At 41.4% G+C, this 22,218-nt stretch overlaps 1 protein-coding gene across 28 annotated transcripts in view; it reads left to right on the plus strand.

The window, feature by feature from the left end:
• Nucleotides 1-22,218, plus strand: part of Mecom (MDS1 and EVI1 complex locus) — a 555,388-nt gene that overhangs the window by 471,158 nt on the left and 62,012 nt on the right.

Raw genomic sequence — 22,218 nt, forward strand, 5'->3', positions numbered from 1 at the left:
AGTTTTTAAAAAGTGTACAATGTATTACATTCTGAATGATATCTTTGGCTTGTTGCTGACATTGAATAACTGAAACTCATAATATTTTTACTTCTGTTGATTCTCTGAGGTCAGGACAAATATTCAGCCATCTAACGGGTAGTGTGCATTTGAGTGCTACAATGTATGCAAAGAACATAGCAGAAAACTTCAGAAGAAAAACCACCATCATTTCTCTTTATGAATCATTTTGTTACATAAGTTAATTATAAATTAATGTAGTTCTTTTAATTCATTTTGATAATTACAGATATGCCTTTCTCCAATTGTTGTATCTGACTGAGCCAAAGAGTGGCCACTAACAGGAATATCTTATAATAGAATATCTTATGTAAACAGTATGCATAACGTTTTCTCCTACATTTCCATGATAAAACAGAAGACTGATTCTTATTTCAAAAATAATTAAAAAATTTTTATTTTATGTGAATGTGGGTTTTGTGTGTGTGTGTGTGTGTGTGTCTATACACACATGCACGCACACACACATGCACACACAGAACTGTGTATGCAATATTCACACAGGTCAGAAGATTGCATCAGATTCCCTTGAACTAGAGTTATGAATGGATATGAGGCATTATGTGGGTATTGGGAATAGAACCCTAGTTCTCTACAAAAGTAGAAAGTACTTTTAAGTGCTAAGCCATCTCTTCAGATCCCGCCAAAGTCTTAAAAGCTGTTTTTCTCAGTGAAAGCATATTATTCCTTATATTTATTCTTTGCTTAGAGAGTAAATAAAGGAGAAAAATTACCCATAAAATTTTAATACACAAACTCTACTTCTAAGGAATATATTTTTCTTTATTTTTGTTGATATGGCTTTTCTATTCATACTATCTCTAAATTTTATCTATAGTCATCTATTATGTTTACAAATATTTATATTTTACCTATAATAAATTTTCTCCACATATTTTATGTATGGAGCATCATAGATTATTTTATCTGTAATATTGTACTCCAAATCATGGGTAGTTTTCTTTAATTTCATTTCCTTTGAATTGTGATAAATGCTAATAATATAGCCTTAAATGCAAATTTACATTTTGTATATCACTTGTCAATTTTCTGGTTCTAATCAGATGAGTCTCTTCAATGAAAACCAGTATCCTGACTAGCTTTTAAAATACTCCCTCTGTAAGATTCATGCACTAGAAATTAATAGACTAATGAAATCTATAAAATAGCTTTAGTAAAGAGAAAATGATTAGATGCCAAATCAGCATAAACTTTGAAATTGATGCAACAAATAAATTATAACTATTTTGCTTGGTCGTAACCAATCACAATGTAGTTGATATTAATAAATCTGATACAACAGGATTGAAATCTAGAACTGACATTTACCAACTTCACATATAAAGTATTTAACCTGATATCTCTAAATGAAAATAAGATGATGCTACAATAAAAACCAAACAAAATAAAGAATTCTCTTGCATTTCTCATGGACTTTGCACACTGGTTTTCAAGTTGAGGTCTCAGAGAGTACAAACCAGTCAGTAGGCAGACAGCAACCCTACTAAGATAGTAAGGAACTCAAAAGGACAACTGACCTAAAGCAGTTCAAAAGTGCCTGGTGTGATATGTTTATAAAGTACAATTTTGAGGGCTGAAGAGATGACTCAATGCTAGATTTTCTTCCAGAGGACCCACGTTCGATTCCCAGCACATCACATCTCCAACTGTATGTAACTCCAGTTCCAGGGGATCTAATGGCCCATTCTGGCCTCAATGGGCACCCAGATACACATGTGGTATTATGTGGGTACTGGGAACAGAGACATATCCTCAAGTGAACATTTATAAGCATAAAATAATAAAGAGGTACAACTTTGAAGTTGTATGAATGTATATGTAAGTGTATGAGTGCATCTCAAACATGAATTTTGCTTCCCTACATTAGAATTGAAGAGTACTTATCATAGACATTGCAGTTAATTTTCAATCAATTAAGAATGAGTTGTCAAATTTGGGAAAACCTTGGGAAAAAGGCAATCCTGAAGCAATTGTGGAAGTAATTTAAGTGTGTGTCAATCATCTGGATCACCCACAGCACAGGGGCTGCTGACGATTTAGAACTATGCAGGAGATCGGTACTCACCCAGCACCGTTTCCACTCTCCCATGGGGACAGTAGCTTCTGGCCAGTCATAGATTTTGTAGGATCTGCTTGTTCGTTGCTGTGACAAAATGCCCTGTTGGAAATAACTAAGGAAGGAAGGTTTTGTCCTGCCCCACAGTCCATGACAGAGAGCAAGCACAGCGATGAAGCGTGAAGCAGCTGGGCATATGGCCGCTGAGGTCGGGAAGCAGGGGCAATAAAATGCAGTGTCTGCCTATGTTACCCTGTGTGGGACCATAGCCCAGGGAGTGATACCATCCACATTTAGGTTCAGTCTTCCTGCTCCCTTCCCCAAGTGTAGATACATCCTCACAGATGTATCGAGAGATACATTTCCATAGTGATTCAAGTCCCATCATCTTGACAATGAAAATCAACCATCACAACTCCATTCTTTGTCAACTTAATACCCAAACACGTCACTTTTAAAACAACTTTCTGTTATCCCGAAGGCATTCAATTCAACATCAAAATTCCTTATGGTCTTTAACAATCTCAGAACTGTCTGTAAGCCCAAAGTCCTATCTCATATGAGACTCAAGGAAATCTCTTAAAATGAGTTCCTATAGATTAAAAACAAATTACCCTCTTCAAATTGACAGTGACATAGAACAAACAGCTCTATTCCAAACAAACAAACAAATGAGTGTGGGCAGAGAGAGAAATGAGCAAACCAAAGCAAGCCTGAAAAAGCAGAAAACACAACGAATCCTCCTCCGTATCTGTTTTCTGAGGCCTGTGACAGGATCCTTGAGACTCCAGATGACTTGCATAGACCCAGCTCTCCAGCCATGCTGAAGCACACATATTCTCCTTTAGGCTCACTCCACTCCATTCTCACAGCTCTCCTCAACAGACATCCCATGGCCCTGCACACATTTCCTGACCTCATTAGCTCTCTGTACAAGACTCCATGACCATGAGTGACCAGGACCATGACCACGGTCATGACCACGATCACGACCCACTTAATCCCCCATCCTACAAAATCAGTACCAAGTGAAATCAACTGCAAACCTAACAGTAAAACTGAAGATGCAGGATGTTTAAAACCACAATGTTGTTCTCGTTACATTATATAAACGGTGTCATTTTAGGAAGATATTTATGCGATTTGGAAATTTGGAAATGCGATTTGAACCTTTTGAGCTATTGGTCTTACACCCTTGGGTGTAAAACAGTAGGCATGTTAAAGGCAAGATGCTAGTAACCGAGTGCATCGTAATCCATATCTAATCTCCACCTTTCAAAACAGCGTTTTCTTACCTTTTTGCTTTTTGTTTGCTTGTTTGTTTGTCTTGTTTGAGAATAGGGGCTTATGTAACTCAGACTGGCTGAGTACTCATCTTGCTTCCTGCTCATATCCCCTGCCGCCCCCAAAACCTAGGGTTACAGGCACATAATGCACCAGGTATCTGTGGTGCTCGGGTTTGAACCCAGGGCTTCCCAAACGTTAGTCGCATCCTCACACATCCTCAGCCAATCACTGAGGACGTCTGTGTCTCCAGTGACGTCACATCCACACATCACGTGACCGCACCGTCCTGTTTACAGTGACATAGGTGAGAACTGGTATACGGATGTGCTCCTGGGCAACTAACTGGGCAGGAAGTGGGAAATGGCTGCAATGTGTCGGTGCGCTCTGTAAATCTCCTTTGCGCATCTTCAGTGATATTGAGAGACAGAAGTTTAGGCAACTCAGGGAATGGACCTTGGAATACTCAGTCTTGCTTTGGAGGAGGTAAAGGTGAGGCTCTGAGAGCAGTCATTGTTGCCTCCTCTGCTCTGGCAGCATCTAAGTCTATCATGCAAACCTGTTGCTTTTGTCTGATGATAAACATCAGCACTTTTTGACTAAAACAAACTTTATGTTTTAATGAGGAATATGGCATTTGGCAGTTGGGGCTCTAAAGAATTACTTTTAAGAAAGCTGTGGTCATACTGGAAAGCCATTAAGATAGCTGAGCATCAGGAAGTGGCATTACACGGGACTCTGCAGTCGGGGAGATGGGATCCTTCAATGCTGGTGGAATTCAAGATACACACACTGTGGCCCAGCTGCTTGAGAACATTAAAAATCCCTTCTCTTAAGCTGTTGAAAGCTGCAAAAGAGACCAAATGTTTTCCATCTCAAAACACATTTCACTTAGCCATGTTTTGAAAGCTGTTATCTAAACATTAAAAAAAAAATCCCAATCCAGTATATTTTAGATGATTTCTTCCTTGGGTGTAGATTGTGAGTTATACTTTAATTTAGGAAAGAGAATTTAAAAGGAGAATGGAAAAATCCCATTTTAGTCTCCTCCCTCTTCGTTGATCTTTCCTCAAAGCACTTGAGGGATATAAAACAATAAAAAGCCACCAGGTTACAGTTTTGTTAACTTATGTTGTGAACATTAAACATTATGCCTCAAATTTCTTATGGTACATAAAGTGTTTCGCCTTGCAAGATCGTGTATACAGCACTTCAAACGCTGGCGGGGCAGCTCGCTGACCATGATGAACGTGTGACAGAGCTCTTTAGATCTCTTGTAGTTAGCATGACAACCCTAGGCTCTTAAGAACTTTAAACATGATATCTAAACTACATATTTTCCCCTAGTGGTGAAAAAAATGTAGACTAATTACAAACTTCTCATATTATATAGATGGTCAGACAGTCTGGTACAATGGCAACGTTTGACTATACCAAATTTCCTTTCCTTGCCGAATTTTAATCAGTTTCACAGCTTTGCTTTATGGCTCTTAATGAGATTTCCGGCTCCACCCAGTAGAATGAATGGTTACGTGGGCGGGGCTGGAGTGTGGACTGCCCACAGAACAGGGGAGGAGTTCTGTTCTCCTAACAGTTCCGAGACCTGAATTCTTAAGTGCTTTCCAAATGTGCGTCTGTCTCTCTGTACAGCATCCCAAGCCTTTCACAGCTTCTGAAGAGGGTGATTCCCCCCTGTCACATCTATCTTAGAAACCAAATACTTTTGCTGGTTGACTGTTACATTAACAAAACTTTATTTCAAGACACTCCTTCCAGAACCGTGGCTAACCAAGGGATGTGATGGAAATCACCGCCTTGTACCCCAGTGGCAGACCCCAAGTGGATCTTCATGATAGAAGCTTTGGGAGGCTGTCAGCAATGTAAATAATCAAATCCGGAAGCAGAAAGGACAGAGATGCTAAACACAGGAGGAAACCTCTACCGACCCAGTGACCTTCCCTGGGCTACAGACACGATTATGGCTGAATTATCAATAGAATGTTAAAAACGAAAGCTTATTGTGTTAATTCCTATCCATATTTGGACCTAAATTCATAGCTGGAAATTAATTTTTGCCCTCTTTAATTCTTCTATGTTTTATAGAAACACTGGTGTAGTAAGGGTAAGTAATACAGATTTTAGGGAAAGTTATGAAAACCTTAGAACATGGAATTTTCACTTACAAAGAAGTGCTGGTCCTCCTCACTGAGCACTGAATTTGTACATGTTCTTTTTGAAATACTATAATTAAAATACACGTAATCAATGAGCGAGTAATTGAAAAACTGGTGTAATGCCACAGAGCAAGCCAGGATACAAATTAGTTCTTGCCTTGATTATGACCAAGCCTGGGCAGCACCAGCACACTTATTGGCCCACATTTAATTAATAGAGCATAGACATCCTTCATGTCTCATGAGTCCATTTTGGTTTTAGAAAAGCCTTTAGAAGTATTGCTTTGTTGATTTGATGTTGATTTAAACTGAGGTTTGGGGTTCATCCTCAGGTTCCCTGAAGTCAGTGGTTGACCTGGTGTGGGCCAGAAATGACAGTTTTCAGTTATCAAGAAGACAATATATTTGGCATTTTAGCAAGCCAGTCTGTCAGGTTGCTATGTCTGCTAGAGCATAGACTCGGGGTAAAGGGAAAAATCAGTGCAAAATATAGTGAGATAGACCCGAGCAGGCAGAGTAGTTCATGACAATACGTGGGAGTTGGGAGGTAGAAGCAGGGAGATCGGGTGAGGCCAGCTCTGAGTTCTTAGGGAGTTCAAGGACATTCTAGACTATAAGAGCCCCTGTTTCAAAAACAAAAACCAAATGAACAAACACATAATGTGACTTAGGGCAAATTGCTTACTCAGTCTTGTTGTATTAAACATATCTGTGTTGAACAAGATAATAAATACCTAAGCGCCTGCTTGTGAATTACTAAAATCACATTGAACATCACTTCTGGATCTAAAGAAAGCCCTTATTAGATGATTGATTTGTCACTCCTGCTATTTACTGCCCTCTCTTCCTTCTGCTGTCTCTCTGGCTGCCTCTTCGCTTACCTGGTACCACTGTCTCTGCCCCCATGCCCTTGCCCACTGTTGCCAGCCAAGTTTCTAAGACGAGAATTTGACAAGGATTATGTCTGATTTCCTTCTGGGATAAGCGAGTAAGTTGGTGAAATGAACAAGACCGACTTAGGTTACAAATAAAATATTCAATTACTTTCTAAGAAAAACATGCAGATGGAATTTGCTTCTGCTCTTAGTCACATAATGGTAAAGGAGTTAAATGCAGCAGCTGACTTGGAGCGTTTCTTTACACTGTCATGTAGTCTCTGCTTTCGTTTTTATTTCTGTTACAAGCAAGTAAGTGTGGCTTGCAGTGTAGGGTTTTGAGTTAATAAATGAAATAGGAAGATCTACCATCAGAAATCAATGTTTTCCGCTTTTTTTTTTACAAATCGTCACGACTGTATGAATCAGCATGTTAGTAATTTTTAGATTAAAATTTAACTTCCTTATGTGTTCTCCCAATTGTCTTTTGAAAATGCTTTAGTTAAGGCTGAACATTTCTGAAGGACAGGGCACAGAACCATTTGTATCCACCAGGAGAGTGAGTATATTTAGAACATGCACATTAATGTATATATTCCCACGTATACTAGTGCACTTTGAGGCTGATCTGACTTTACACAGAAACCATGATGGGATTTCTCTAAACAGTTAAATCCAGAAGACACTCAGAGTCTCGTCTGCAGAGTTCAGAATGAGATCAGGTCTGACTGTGTCCCTGAGGCCTCCCATGCCACGCAGGCCTTTACCTATCTCTCTTCTGTCTTAAGGTCTGCAGAATTTACCCATCAAACCACATCTTAGTACTGCACAGTCTTGTGACTTCTGCCGCTCCTTCACTGCTTAAATCAAACACATGGGCCTTACCAATGGGAGCAAGAGTTTCTAGTCATTGTGTGACTCCCTGTGGCTTCTCAACCTTCTCCTGAAACATGCTAGCTCAGTCATTTCTCAACCGGCAAGTTGAGACAAAGTGGTGGAGAGAGTGACGTGGGTGTTGGGGAAATATCCCAGCGTTACTCCAAAGCCAATGAGTGCATGTAAAGCTGTGTCCATGAGCATTGTTTCCAGGAGCATTGTGCAGTTGAATGAGATTATGAAAAAGGCCTTTGAAGAATTAAGACCATTGGACTTATAGTTTGCCTCTGATAATGTTGCTCAAATCTTTGATGTTATAGAGACAGCATGTCCTTAGAACTCTACTTTGGCTAAAAAAACGTTATTTGAGATGATTTACATGCTCAAGCTTGTCCAGTTCGGTGTGGTCGCTTGTAAAACAAGGGTTATAATCATCATATATATGTATTGTTGGTGAATAACGAGGTGAAATGATGTGCGGTAAGCGCTGGTTGTGACTTTGGCTACTCCTTATGCAATTGTGACAATCTCTTTGGGAAATAACACATGCCAAGGAAATGCCTTGCTCTCATTGCCAAGCACAAGGCCACCCTCTTGGGGTCATGTTGCTTTCTGTTTCTAGCTTTGGGCATCTCCTGGTAAACATTAATGTACAATGTTCCATGAATAACGTCTTAGCCATTGTATATACAATGACAAAAGTTAGTTTGAATCTGTAAATCAATGTCTCTCTCCTTTACTCCATGCCCTGAACCAGTTGTCAGCTCATGATCTATTCAGATGTTCTTAGAAATCTTACTATTGCTTCCACTCTGAAGCTTTTGTTTTGATTTTGGTTTTTTAAGACAGAATTTGTCTGCATAGCCCTGGCTATTCTGGAACTTACTTTGTAGACCAGGCTGGCCTCAAGTTCTGAGATGTCTTTGCCTCAGCCCCAAGAGTGCTAGGATTAAAGGTGTGTTATACACTGTCCAGCCCACTCTGGAACTTATGATGACTGTCATTTCTTTTTAATCCCAAGTAGTCTAAATTCCAACTGGTGTTAGAAAGCCTTCATAATTTTGTCTTATCAAGTCATGTGCCCTGATGCCTGATCACCTGGGATATTCTCATGAGTCTATTATCTGATGACTTGTGAGTAGAGCCAGGGAAACCAATATGTCTAGATAACTAGATGGGAACTCTATTTTGATGCCATAGCAAGGGATTGATCTAGGCCAGAGTGCTTCATATCCAAATCAAGACAAGCTCCTTAACTAGAATTATGCCTCCTTTGCTGTGTGCAAGGATGCTACGAGCCAGAGGTCATCCCCAATCCCTTAATGGTACTCTTCCCAGGAGTGGTAATGACACACTGACATTCTTCCTTTAGGACAGTCAGGGTACGGTTTATAATGATGGCTAACACACTGGAGCTTCCTCCTGGACTTTGGAGTTCCTTGTAGGTAGGAGCTTATTAGCATCTATTCAGTGCCAAATTATTCATTAAGTTGCTGAAGACTCTTCCTAAATACTTGTGGAGAAAAGTCAACTAAGCTGGTTTACATATAAAATCCATGCTGTGATCTTATATAACATGAAGGCATCCAAACCTCCATGAGTCACTCCTTGAATGACTTTACACACTCAAGGTTCAGCACCCTCCCCAGGTCTTCTGGATTCTCACAGGTGTTCACATTTCATGTAGCCATCGCTCTCTTTCAGGGTACATCCTTTGACTCATCTTACAATCTGAAATATATCTTTTACTAGCCAACATTGAATATTGACAAAAAGGATAGTTGAAATTGATTTTCTGTTGAAGGTTTGTTTTTTAAAGTCTGTATCAATCTGGCAGAATTATGAAGATTCCCATGTTTAACTTGGCATTGCGGCACATGTCTCTAAACTCAGCACTTGGAAACTGTAGGCTGGAAGGTCTTGAGTTCAAGGTCATTACACAGCTTGTTTAAGGCCAACCTACATGTATCCTTGTCTGCAGAGGACAAAAACGATGACTATTTTTCTTATGTCTCATTTCATCTACTTAGCAAATTTGCTTCTTAGAATATATTTTTTTCTCCTGTCAGAAAAGAATCCCTGACTTAGCCATTATGGTGGGTTTCCATTCTATCTTGTTATTTGTTTATTTGTTACTGGCTTAGTATATTTCCATTTGCAACAAAACAAAACAAAGCAAAATAAACAAACAAAAAACCCTATTGCCTTGTCGAACAGCAAAGAAATTAAGAAAAGAAACAGTTTCTCTCTCCTGGTAAAAGAATTCACATATAACATAATGAACACAACACGGAGGGCATTGTGAAGATTCCTACTGTGCTCTCAAGGTAGCATACTATTATAGTGGACATGAGTAGGGCCCCTCGTGCTAGCCACTGAAGAGAGGCCTGTGCATAGATCACCTTCTACAGTCCTCTCAGCATCAATGCAACATGTGCTCTTATGCTAATTTATCTTCATTTTATAGAGGAAAAAACCAACAAAGCCAACATGATGTCATTTTATATACACTCCTCACCTAGCACACTGTGAGGTTTATAACTGTGGCAAGGCCTTTTGGTATTCTGTGGTTTTAGTCTCTTATATTAAGTTTCCTCCTTTATAGACTGTCCTATGGACCAGGCATTATATTAAGCATCTTATAAAGATAATCTCCCTTGTTTAATTCTAAGAGCCTCCTGTGATATAGGTGTATTAACTCCAGTTTTAGAGGTAGCAAGAAGAAGGCTCAACAACCAATTTTCTCAAAACTACCTGAGTAGGTGCACACTGGGAGGGCTCTGTCAAGAGAAAAATACAGCATAGCAGGACTGGGCAAGAGGCTGATTCACTATGAGCCCAAGGTTTCCAGCCTTCCAGAGAGGAAGCTTCGTAGTCATCAGAACTTCAGGAAAAAGATCTTTTCACTTTCGTGCCAGCTTAACACATTCAGTCCATTTCTTTCTGGTTACAGGTGAAAAGGGGCAGGAAATTTCTAAAAACAAATTATTATAATGACATCTAGGTATATACATCTAGGTGTACATAGGTATAGTTACCTTGTACCAATGGTATTCTCGAACCATACAAAAAAATCTCGGAGGTGGTAAAGAATCAGAAAAGAGGTGATTTTCTTTCCAGTGTCCAATGGATATATTCTTTGGTGACTGATTTCTTGAGAAACCCATGTACTGCTTGGATATATACAACTGTCTTTAAGTACACTTTCTCTTTTCCTCTCCCCTTCCCCTTCCTCTCCCTTGACCTGAGTGCATACTTTTTGTTGTTGTTGTTGGTTTTTTTTTTTTTTTTTCGGAGCTGAGGACCGAACACAGGGCCTTGCGCTTGCTAGGCAAGTGCTCTACCACTGAGCTAAATCCCCAACCCCCTGAGTGCATACTTTTATCCAGAATTCCACCTGTCAAAAGAAAATGTAGGGACATGAGTGAAGCAGAGACTGAAGGAAAGGCCATGCAGAGACTGCCCCACCTAGGGATCCATCCTATCTGCTGACACCAAACCCAGACACTATTGCTGATTCTAAGAAGTGTTTGCTGACAGAAAGTCCTGAGAGGCTCTGCCAGAGCCAGACCAATACAGATCCAGATGTACACAGGCAAACATTGGACTGAACCTGAGGACTCCAATGGGGAAGTTAGGGCAAGGACTATAGGATCTGAAGGGGTTTTCATAGGAGGTACAGCAATATCAACCAACCAGACCCCTGCCCCCCAATGCTTCCAGGGTCTAAACCACCAACCAAAGAATACAAATGGAATGACCCATGGCTCTAGCTGCATATGTAACAGAGGATAGCTTTATCTGGCATCACTGGAAGAGGAGCCCCTTGGTCCTGTGGAGGCTTGATCCCTCAGTGTAGGGGAGTGCTAAGGCAGTGAGGCTTAAGTGGGATGGGTGGGTGGGTAGGGGAACACCATTACAGAAGAAGGGGGAGGAGGGATAGAGGGATTGTGAGGGGAAACTGGGAAGGGGGATGACATTTGAAATGTAAATAAATAAAATAAGCAATTAAAAAAATTTTTTTAGTGATGATAGAGTGTGTCTCAGCATTTAAAAAGGCTATTATTAGTGCAGAGGACCCAAGGTCAGTCCCAGCACCCACGTGGCACCTCACAACCATCTGCACGTCCACGAGGATCCTGTCCATTCTTCTGATGTCTTCGGCTTCACTTATGCAGATGGCACACATCCATAATTCACACACACACACACACACACACACACACACACACACACACACACACAAAAGAAGAAAATAAAATTTAAAACTAGGTTCCCAGTCTGCTGCATAAAAATATAGTTTTGGCCTTAATGATTTCACTCGTCACTATTATTATTCGATATTTTTCAAAATTGAGTCCAAATTCACATAATTTCCATCTTTCCGAGACATTAGTTTGTGCAATGAACACGTCTCTTCTCTTCTCTCCATTTCTGTTTGCCGTTTATAATAGTTAAATTTCACTAAATGGAGTGTGTCCCTGTTGTCAGCTACTGCCTCTGACAAGATACATTATAGGAAGACTTTCAATAACTCTCTGGGTGTATTCCAGCATTCAGTGCTATGGAGATGAGGGCAGAAAATGAGTAACATTTCTGAAAAGACAATAGCAACATACTTTTCGAGTTACACGACCGAGGTACCTAGTGAATTATTAAGGTTTGGTTCATGAACAACGGACTCTACCAGCTTAGCATAAAACTTAGCCAGAGATGATACGGTTTGACTCAAGTGTATGAGTACATGTTTGAAAATCAGAAGTCACTGGAATTGTCCCATTCTAGGCTCCTGGTTTGTGTCATAGCAGGCTTACATTAACAGAGGAGTAGGCCCACGTCATATGGAGAGAGACTCATGTGACTCGGGGTAGCTAGCTGAATTTAGGTGTTTGCACAAAGCCCCCCAAGGCTTTCCCTTCCCCGATGGTAAGACAAACTAAATGGGAAAACCTTGGAATTTTTGTTCTAGTCAAAATCTATAAAGAGAACACAAATAACTTGAAAGCTACAACTGAACGCTATTTAATTCTGAAATTTAAAGGCAGGCCACAGTAGTTGATTTGAAGCTGAATAGGACACAATTTACAGACAGAACTTTTGATATCTGTGTTTTTACAACAACATTCGGGTTTTGCTGGTAGTTTAAAGACTACTGTGCTAGTTTGGTCTTGAACTGCATCATAACATATGCCACACGTTTAATGGATTTCTGGTTTTGTAGAGAGTTTATTTAGCATGCCTGGCTGCAGTCACAGATACCATAAAATGGGATATTGGGATTATCAACCTAGAACGGACACAAATATTTCATTAGATCATAGATAAGAACTTAACACTTAATTGAGTCTTAACTATTTAATGGCAGAAGGATCTCCCCACACCCCTTCTCTCATGGAGGCTCCAAGTTGCTACATGTCTAAGGCTGATTACAGAGGCACACACTAAGCATGAGGAAGGGGATGATGGAAGGGTGCTACAGGCCAACATCCCTGGAAGGTGGAAGCAAGAACATAAGGCTTCATGTAGCACCCTTTCATCATCCCCTTCCCCTTGCTTAGCCTGTGCCTCTGTAATGGGAGCTCAGTATTTTCAGTAGATTGTAAGTTAATCGAGTCGGTTAATGCTCTGTGTAGAGACCATTGTGTGGTTGTTGGAGGGAGCTTCTGCTCCTCAGTCCACCCAATCCATTCATCTGGAACCATGTTAGTTCACCAAGGGGTGTGGTTTATCTACAGATAAAATTCCTGTACTTTCATATGCCATCTGATTTAACATCCACTTAGTCCAGTGACTAGATGGCGGTAAGCAGGCCCAACGCATGACTCATATGTCAAAAACTCAGTTAGGAGGAATTCTTCATGTTTAATTCAGGCATCTGTAGCTGGGGAGTGTCTTGCTGCTTTTCTTTCTCCTAGGGAAATACACATGTAGATAAAGTCAAATCATATTTATTAAGAGTAAACTAATGATGTGAAGCACTGTGGGAGAATATGCTTGTGGTGAAAGTTAAGTTTCAGAGAGACTTTCAATGGAAAATGACAGGAATGAGTTATTTAATTGTGAAATGATATCTTACACAATTCCTTTAGAAAGTTCTCATACCGTACACTCAAATACAATTTGAACAGTCTACAGGTGAAAGACTGATTGGCCAGAATTTACCAATGATAATTCCTTTGTGAAAGACCTTCTGGATGTTTCTAGAATAAAAAAATAATTGCCTTCTTTATTTATGACTCTTATTTGTTAAAAGTTAGAGTCATTACTAGAAGAGTATATATAGGAACATTTATGCCCTTTTCCAAAACAGATACTAAGTGAGTTAGTTGTTTGCAAGACCTGACCCCTACCCCGTGTGTTTCAGTGGAAAGAGAAAGAGGGTTTGTGTATGTTTAAATACCTTCCTTGATGCCTAATGAGATCAAATACATTTTAACTAAAAGACCTATACTTTTAATATTTCACAAAGTATTTCCACATAATTTTTATTGAGCTGCTTCGGGAAGCAGATGTATTTATGTCAGTTAGCCCCAGAATGTCTGTTATTAATAAGGCATGCCTGTGAATAATTCTCCAGCCAGGATGTGAGATGGTGCAGGATGTTTCTTGCCATAGAATAGGTTACAAGGAGCCTGGAAACCACAAAGTACCCCCCGGTGGTCCTCAATGTGCTTTCTGACTAGGGTCTCTCATAATAAGTGATGTAGAATTTCCGAAAGTTTAGAAGATGTTGTGTGAGCTTAATAAACAAAGCCAACACTTCATCTCCTTAATCTCTTGCTCTGGTTGCTGAGTGACTGGGCCTTCAGAGGCAAGAGAAGGAGCCAGTTAAAGGGTCAAGGGCACGCACTTGTATGCTCAGTTCTTAGCTATAATCTGTGTAGGGGAAAACACAGGGAAAGGTGGTGAGCATGCTGTCAGGCTGCAGAGAACATTGCATTTTGGATCAGGTTTTTACTTTCCAATAAACTAGGATGTAGTGGAAGTTTTATTTTATTTTAGTTTAGTTTGGGCAGTGTGGTTTTTCTTTCTTTTTATTTATTGATTTTTGCCTTTTGTTTTTAGTAAAGTAGTACATTATTATAGCCTTGTTATTTCAGAAATGAATTTTCAGCGTAAAAATGTCATAGAAATTTAGGTTTGTAAAGGTATGAATTTCCACTAGGATATTCACATGGGGAAGGAGGAGGGAAGAGATCACATCAACTTTTAACAGGTTAACAAAGCTGATGCCTGGCCAAAAGAAAGGGAAAAAAGAAAATCTAAACTGGGTCCAGGGAAAAGGCTGACACAGAAATGAATTTGAGGGACACAGTGGCAAAATGGTCAAGATTCTACTTCAGAGCAGCAACAATGGAGGAAATTCTCACGACTGAGTCCATAAACAATGAGTTATGTATCAACTGATTCCTCTGGGTAGGGGGCAGCATCACCAGCCAATTTAGGCGTTAAGTCAAACGTGTTTTAGCATAACTACTTACTCTCGAAAAGATATTCAAGTATAGTTTAGTTTACTGTGAAAAGACACCATTGAAGGTACCTGTGTGCATAGATCCATTCTTCTAAATCATGGTGTCTCTTAAGGGCAAACCTGCTACATAGAGCTGGCTTTAATCCAGGAGAGAAGCTCAGTGAAGGAGAAAGGCTTTGGACCCAGCTGATACCAATCAGTAGGCAAAAAGGAAGAAGGTGGGGGTTGGGGCGAGGTAGATAAGATTTAACCTTAGGTCACCAAGGTAAAGTGAATTCCAGGCAGAGTGACAATAATTACATCAGCCCTATCAACAATAGTAGTCATTTTGTATTGACCAAATTCTGTGTTCCATGCAAAATTCTGGGATTTACATTTACTGCTTCATATGATCCCCCCCCCCCCAAACTGATGGGTGGGTCTGCATTATAAGGTACTGCAGAAGGCTGGGCAGTAGAGTCTGGACAATACAAGGCGTGGAAATGAGCACAGGGTGAGTTGGAAGTTGTAGATCTGTGCCCAGACCATTAGAGTAGCTCAGACTGATGGTCCCGGGTGTCCTAAACACACATCCAGGCTCACTGAGACCGAGGACGCATCTGCTCATCAAATATCTCTTTAGTACTTGTTTCCGCCTAGACCCTAGGCACTAAGGGGTAAATCATAACGAGTTTCCATCTTCCTGGCTTCTGAAGCCTATCAGAGGACATTGTAAGCGTGCCTTTTCTGACCCGAGGGGTGCGCGTGGTGTGCATGTGTGTGTAGGTCCCAGTCCACCTTTGTGCATAAGGCTCTCTTGGTGACTAGCAGAGGACACAGTGGGTGGGAATGGAGTCACTCAGCTGTACGCCAGACATGGACCAACATCTTCCAGGAAAGCACAGCTTGAGAGGGAGGGAAAAAACAAACAAACAAATTGTTAGAATTCTCCTCTTCCAAAGTCAGAATAAGAATCAGAGCACCTGACATTGGGACGGAACAGAGGATTAAAAAATATAGTCAAGCTTGCAGGCCAGACACGCTTCTTGTGTTGTGCGTACATGTGTGTTTACTCTGGTCTGGTATACAGACGCTGTGCGACTTGCTTATTTTGACCTGTTCCCATGGAGTCAGGGCACCTCACACGTTACTCAATGGATTTTCCCAACACTCTCATTATGCCGAGATTATGAAACCCGCATGGAAATCAACTCAAAGGTTAAGTGACTTATCCAAAGGTACACAGGAGGAGGGGAGACGAGGCAGGCCTTCCTTCCAATGCACTTTCTCCACAAGGGTAGGAGGCTGAGCGCGCTTTGGAGTGGGATTCTAAAACCCTGGGGAGGAGGCTGACCCTGGAGTTACTGCACACTGTGCCGAACACCGTCTTGAAAGGCTGAATTAATTAAAATGAATAAAATAATGAAAAAATAAATCTAATCCGTAACAGCGTGGAGATGAGTTCCAAACACATTGACTGCTTTAGTTCTGTTCCAAAATAGAAAAGAAGCAAAGACTTAGGAGAATGACAGTGGTCAGTTTTCCCTAGAAAATGTCCTCGGCGACACAGAAAAAGATGCCTTTTGTTTTATTGGCACAGGTGTATGTCGTCGTGTTTTGTGACTCTTTGTTTCTTAGTCTTGTGAATACATACTTGTCCATCTTTTTCCCCTCGAATGTGTTCCCATCAAAGGCATCAGACAGTCAGACCAGAGAAAACGAATGCTGTTCTGGTGCTCCCCGCCCGTTTTGCTGTATTTTATTCAACGGCTAGTTTCTCACAAGGTTTTCACTGAAACTTCAAATGAAGCCCTGTTGTTGTGATACCTCAACCACTCAGTATAATGGCTTGGGAAATAGATCAAAATAGCCGACGAAAATATTTTAAATATGGCAGCTGTAGTTGGAGTTTGGGAAATAAATCTTTGAGAACAATAATTTATTCACTTGAGCTGTTGTTTCAGCCAAGTATTTCATCTGAGTTTCAGAAGAGTTGCTACTCATTACTAAAGATGTTTGAAAATCGAAGCAGAAAGATTGATCTCATTCTGTGCAGACCCCCTAAAAAGTGCTCAGGTGTTAAAGTTGGGCGCTGCGTTGGTGAAACCGATCAGGTAGGGCTTGTGACTGTGTGGTTAAAATTAAGGCACTAGGAGCTTCCGGGGTAACGTGGCCTCATAGGCTTATGGAGGACTTCACACTGTACGGACAATAACGCACGCGGTGCTGCTTCTGACCGCGCACAGCGCTGTCCTACAAAGACATCAAGATGTGGAGGAAGTCTACCCTCCAGCCATCCCGGCAAGCCAGACTGACCCCGGCAAATGAAAATAATCAAAAGTAATTAGAAGCGCGCTGGACGACTCCTCCGAGAGCCGAGCGGGAGAGTAAACACGCCTGAATCCTCGAGCCACTGCAAAGGCCCATGTCTGAGCTGTTAGGTGCCCTGACCTTGTCCACATAAAGATGTGATTTATGAAGTGCAGGGCACAGCAGCAGGGCTTCTGTCTTCTCCTGGAGAACCAAATTACTGAGGCGGAGATTAACATGCTCGCAGTGGGGCCTGTTTCCAGACCAAGGGAAATTTTTTATTTACCTTTTTTTTTTTAAACCTTTAATTTCCTTTCTGTCTGTCTGTCTGTCTGTCTGTCTGTCTGTCTGTCTGTCTTTCCTTTCCTCCTCTCTGCAGCACTGTATTGGTCAATTTAAGAAAAGGAAACCAAATAAATAAATACAAAGGAAGAAAGGCCCGAGTCCCTCAGAAACGACCCAGTATCTCTCTGGGGAGCCTTGCTGACAGGATGCTCTGGGGGGTTCAGAGCCTTTGTGCCGGCTGGGGATTTAGCTCAGTGGTAGAGCCCTTACCTAGGAAGCGCAAGGTCCTGGGTTCGGTCCCCAGCTCCGGAAAAAAAAGAACAAAAAAAAAAAAAAAAGTGCTGCAGAGCCTTTGTGCCTACAGCTTGGTGTTGTGCCTGGCAGACTTGCAAGTCTGCCTACCAGCCTCTCAGAATTCAAGTTCAAGTTTGTGGCATACTTCCCCAATGAAGAAGTATTAATAGTTAAAGCCAAACGGAATGTCCGCCACATCGGATCCCATGGCTTCCTGATCTGGTTCCTGCACCCGAGCACTGCGTTCTATTCAGATCTTCTCATGGAATGGAAAGATTTAAAAGAGCTGCTAGGTGGTTAGGGTTTGGAGGACTTGGAGGAAGGGAAACTGGGTAACATATTTGTAGAGGTATCAGCGAGACACCTTTTGGGTCCCAAAGATGTACTGAATTTTTTTCTTATTTGTGTCTCACTTAGGCTTAGATGAAAGTCTGACCACTTCCCACATGCCGTTGTGCCATGGAAAACAAAGCATTGATTTTCTTTTTAAACACACATCAATATCTATACACAAAGCTAATTTAATTAGCAAGCAGTTATTGTTCAGCCAAATGTCAATTTCTCAAATTATTTCATGCTTGCTGACATGAACTGTATGAAGCAGGATTTCACGGATAGTCTGTGAATGAGAGACTGCATGTGAGATCCCCCTCTCCCCCCAAAAAATTAACCCCCAAAACCATACATTTGCTCAGTGTTAGAAGAGGAAAAAAAAGTCAGGCTTGGAGTTCAATGGCTGCTTAGCCACCCCAAGAACCCAGAGCTGTAGAATTAAGGGGACTGTACTTAGGCCGAGGTTATAAAGAGCCCTTCCTCTATAAACTCAAAACATAATGTCAGGGTGAATGGGAACCTACTTTATTAAGTTTATGGTATTGAAAACTGCCAGCAAGTTGTCTTGTTTTTAAATACCGTCCTCTGCAGAGTGTTACAGGGTCGTTCGTCCACAGGAAGCCATTAAAAGCGGACAGTGCAGTCATTTCATCTGGCTTTCGGTGGGCTGCTTTTCTTTCTTTTAATGATGTGCTGGCATGTACCATGCCCATAGGGCTTCCATTAGCTGGACTCTTACTTCTGGGACAACCATGAAGTTTAAGGCTTAAAAGAGGCATCGGTTTACAGTCCTGTGGGAACCACTTGAATACTGGAGCACTAACTTCTTACCGCTTTAACTAATATATTGACTTATTTTAAATAAACAGTTACACAATGAAGGCAGAGCCCATGGCCTTATTGGAAATCTTTGGGCCTCTTAAAGATTCTGCAGTCCTTGCAGCCTGGGGAGGAAAGGAAAGGACTGAGGAGGGTTTATACCCATTTCAAACCAGGAAGAAAACACATTAACCCCTCCCACCCCAGCCCTGCCATCAACCAGTGTGAGATCTTTACAACTCCTAGAAAATCTACCCACTCTGCTCAAACCTCCTATTTCCAATGTTGTCTTCTTGGTTAAACAGCAATTAAGAGCAATAAAGAAAAGAAGTGTGTGCAGTGACTGCTACTAAAAAGTGTTTTAACATATGATTCTTAAAGAAAAACAAAAACAAAAAAAACTGATCAACTACTCTGTTTTCTGCTTTCTCAAAGCCATACATTTCTTAAAGTTCCCCCCCCCCACACACACACACACTTCCATCCCCCTGATAGTTAGATCATCTTTCCTGATACATGCTTGCAAATTAAAGCTGGTTTGAGATTAAGGTAAAACCATTATTTTTAATAGTCCATTGCAAGGGCGGTGCTAAGCTCCACAGAACGTGAGTGTTCCTGATTACTGCGGAGAGCAGCTTTGCAGGGGCTTAATTTGTAACTGGTAACTACTGTAAACAGATTGCTCTAGAAATCCAAGGAATAAAGGGAGTTGGTGGTGGTATTTGGCTCCTTGGATTTATTTATTGTTTTAGAAACCTCCTAACCGGAAGCAAGCTTACAGGGAAGAAAAGCGTAACTCCTTGCAAAACCCTGTCCTCTACCCTTGTCTGGGCCTGTTTTTCTTCTGACAGGGTAGACCTCCTAATGGCTTACTATTGGAAAGACAACATGCCCGGGTTGCGGGGGGGTACTTGTCACTTATTATGGAGTTGTGGACCTCTTCCTCTAAATTTCAAGTTAGGTCAAGACAAAGCAGGATGGCTGTCTTCATGTGAAGTTACTGAAAAGGAAGCAAAAGAAGATGGGGTGGGACGAGGTGGGGAGAGGGGGAACCTGCCTTGTAATCTTTCTTACAGTTTATTTGTTGTACAAGAGTGATAATCACGATATCAATATTACTACTATTTAATTAGAGACAGACATTAACAGTGGTAATATTAGCGTGGATCCTTTCTGTCCTCCCAGAGTTTTAGGGAGGAAATTAAGACTGTGTTTTGCAGACAGGAATCTCAGAGGTAGGAGCGTCTTCCACTCAGACAGTGTCCCGGGGCCTGTGCATGCTGTGCATGTGTGTGAACTGGAGGCTGTAACCAGGCTGTCAGATCCTGGTGGTTGCTGGGCTGCAGACACTGTACTTTATTTCGGGATACATCGCCACCTACCGGCCTCCAGCCGTACCTGCAGGAATCCCACCCAGCCCCGTCGCCCCGCCTCCCACACCAGAAGCTAATAAGTGTGGGGGGGGGGAGCCTCAAAGGTTTTTGTTGTTGTTGTTTTTGTTTGTTTTTCCGAAATGTGAATTTAGTCAGGACCCGTCCCAAGACCTTTGTCTCGCCACCAACGTTCCCTCCTTTTCTGAGAAGCTTTGAAAAATGTTAGACAGTGGGTGTTGCAGGCCAGGATGGGGTGGGGTAGGGGCTGGGAATGGTTTGGGGCACTGAACACCCAGACCCCCTGATCAAAGTGAAGTGTCTGAAGCAGTCAGTTCCCCCAGATTACTTGTATTTAATACACAATGCATCATAAAACAAATCTCTCATCCTGACAGGAAGAAAATAGAACAGCTCATAGCTCTGGCTAGTCCAATTTATGGCTAAATTAAAAAAAAAAAGCGCTTCAACAATGGGCAAGTCGAGGAAGGGCCTGCGATCAATGCAGGGAAGCCCCGTCTCCTCACAATTCTCAGGCAGGGCTCTGTGGGAATATCTTTATGCTTAGGTTATTTACAAAGGAATTTTTTCCTGTCTTACCCACCACTGCTGTGAGATCCCCCCCCCCTTTCAAACAATGACCATTATCTGAAATAACAGTTCAATGTCACAGATAACAGGCCACCCAAATGAATTAGTCACCACCTCTTGTCATTTACTCTCACCCACTTCCTTGTCTTCTGACACTGTTTTTGTTTTTCCGATCAGCATTTTGGGGGAAAATAAAGATCTACTAGATTTTCACAGAAGCTTGCACTTGGAGAGAACAAAAAGTGGGTGTTACTGTGGGACCTGCTTCACAGATAAAAGTTTAACATCAGGACACATTCTAAGCCTTTGGACTAGCTCCACCCATGCTAGGTAGCTGCCCCTGGAGCTAGGTATTTTACTAAATTTTCCATTGTTGAGTCGGGAATAAATTGGATCTGAGGGTTAGGGATTTAGCTCACAGGCAGATCTCTTGGCTAGCAAGGCGGGTGGGGTTCCCTGTCTTCTCTTGGTGGGTGGGTGAGCCGGATATTTCTATTTGCTTTTATGAATGGAGTTTTCTCATCAAAAGCATTTATTTCCAATTAATTTGGTGGGCTTAACAAAATTTATCCAACTTTGTCTACAAATAAACACTCGGATTCTTACATTTGGCTATCCATTCCCCAAATTCTTTCACCCAATGCCATCTCTGCGTTGTATTGATAGAAAGTGCCCAAACTTATTATAAAGTTATCTAATGTATAAAGCATGAATCACTAAAGCAAGCGCTTGCATAACTGGATTCTGGGGGAGTCAAGGGCTTTTGAATAACTTGGAAAAGATTCTCAATCTACTACAATCTATTTGAGAGCGAGATATGCAAATAATGCTTTAGATTTTTAAGATTTGTTCTTATGTGCATGTGCGTGTTGGGGGGGGGGGATGATTTTTAAAATGTACACATTTCTGGGGACCTAACTATAAAAATGAGGGGAATAAATTTAAGTACAAACTTAAAATTTGTTTATGCTTAACTGAAAACTGGAAATGTCTGTCAGTTTTCACTCTCGAAGCTGCAGTCTTGAGACTTTTAGTGTGAGCCAGTATCTCTTAATCCTAAGAGTTAACCTGGCCGCCTCCAGAGCTTCCAAACTACCAGCCTGCCTGGGGAGGCATCCTCACACCCCTGAAAGCAATTCTCCACCCTATCCTTCCCATCCCCCACCCATCTCTCTCTCTCTCTCTCTCTCTCTCTCTCTCTCTCTCTCTCTCTCTCTCTCCCTCTCTCTCTCTCTCTCACACACACACACACACACACACACACACACACACACTGCACACACACACACACACTGCACACACACACACACACACACACACACACACACACACACACACACACACACACACACACACACACTAACCCCTGTGCTCAGGACATCAAAACCAAAGAGATTTCCCCCGGGAAACAAATCCTGCC

This window comes from Rattus norvegicus, chromosome 2 (genome assembly GCF_021556685.1).
Source record: "Rattus norvegicus strain SHRSP/BbbUtx chromosome 2, alternate assembly SHRSP_T2T, whole genome shotgun sequence".
In the NCBI taxonomy this organism is placed as follows: Eukaryota; Metazoa; Chordata; class Mammalia; order Rodentia; family Muridae; genus Rattus; species Rattus norvegicus.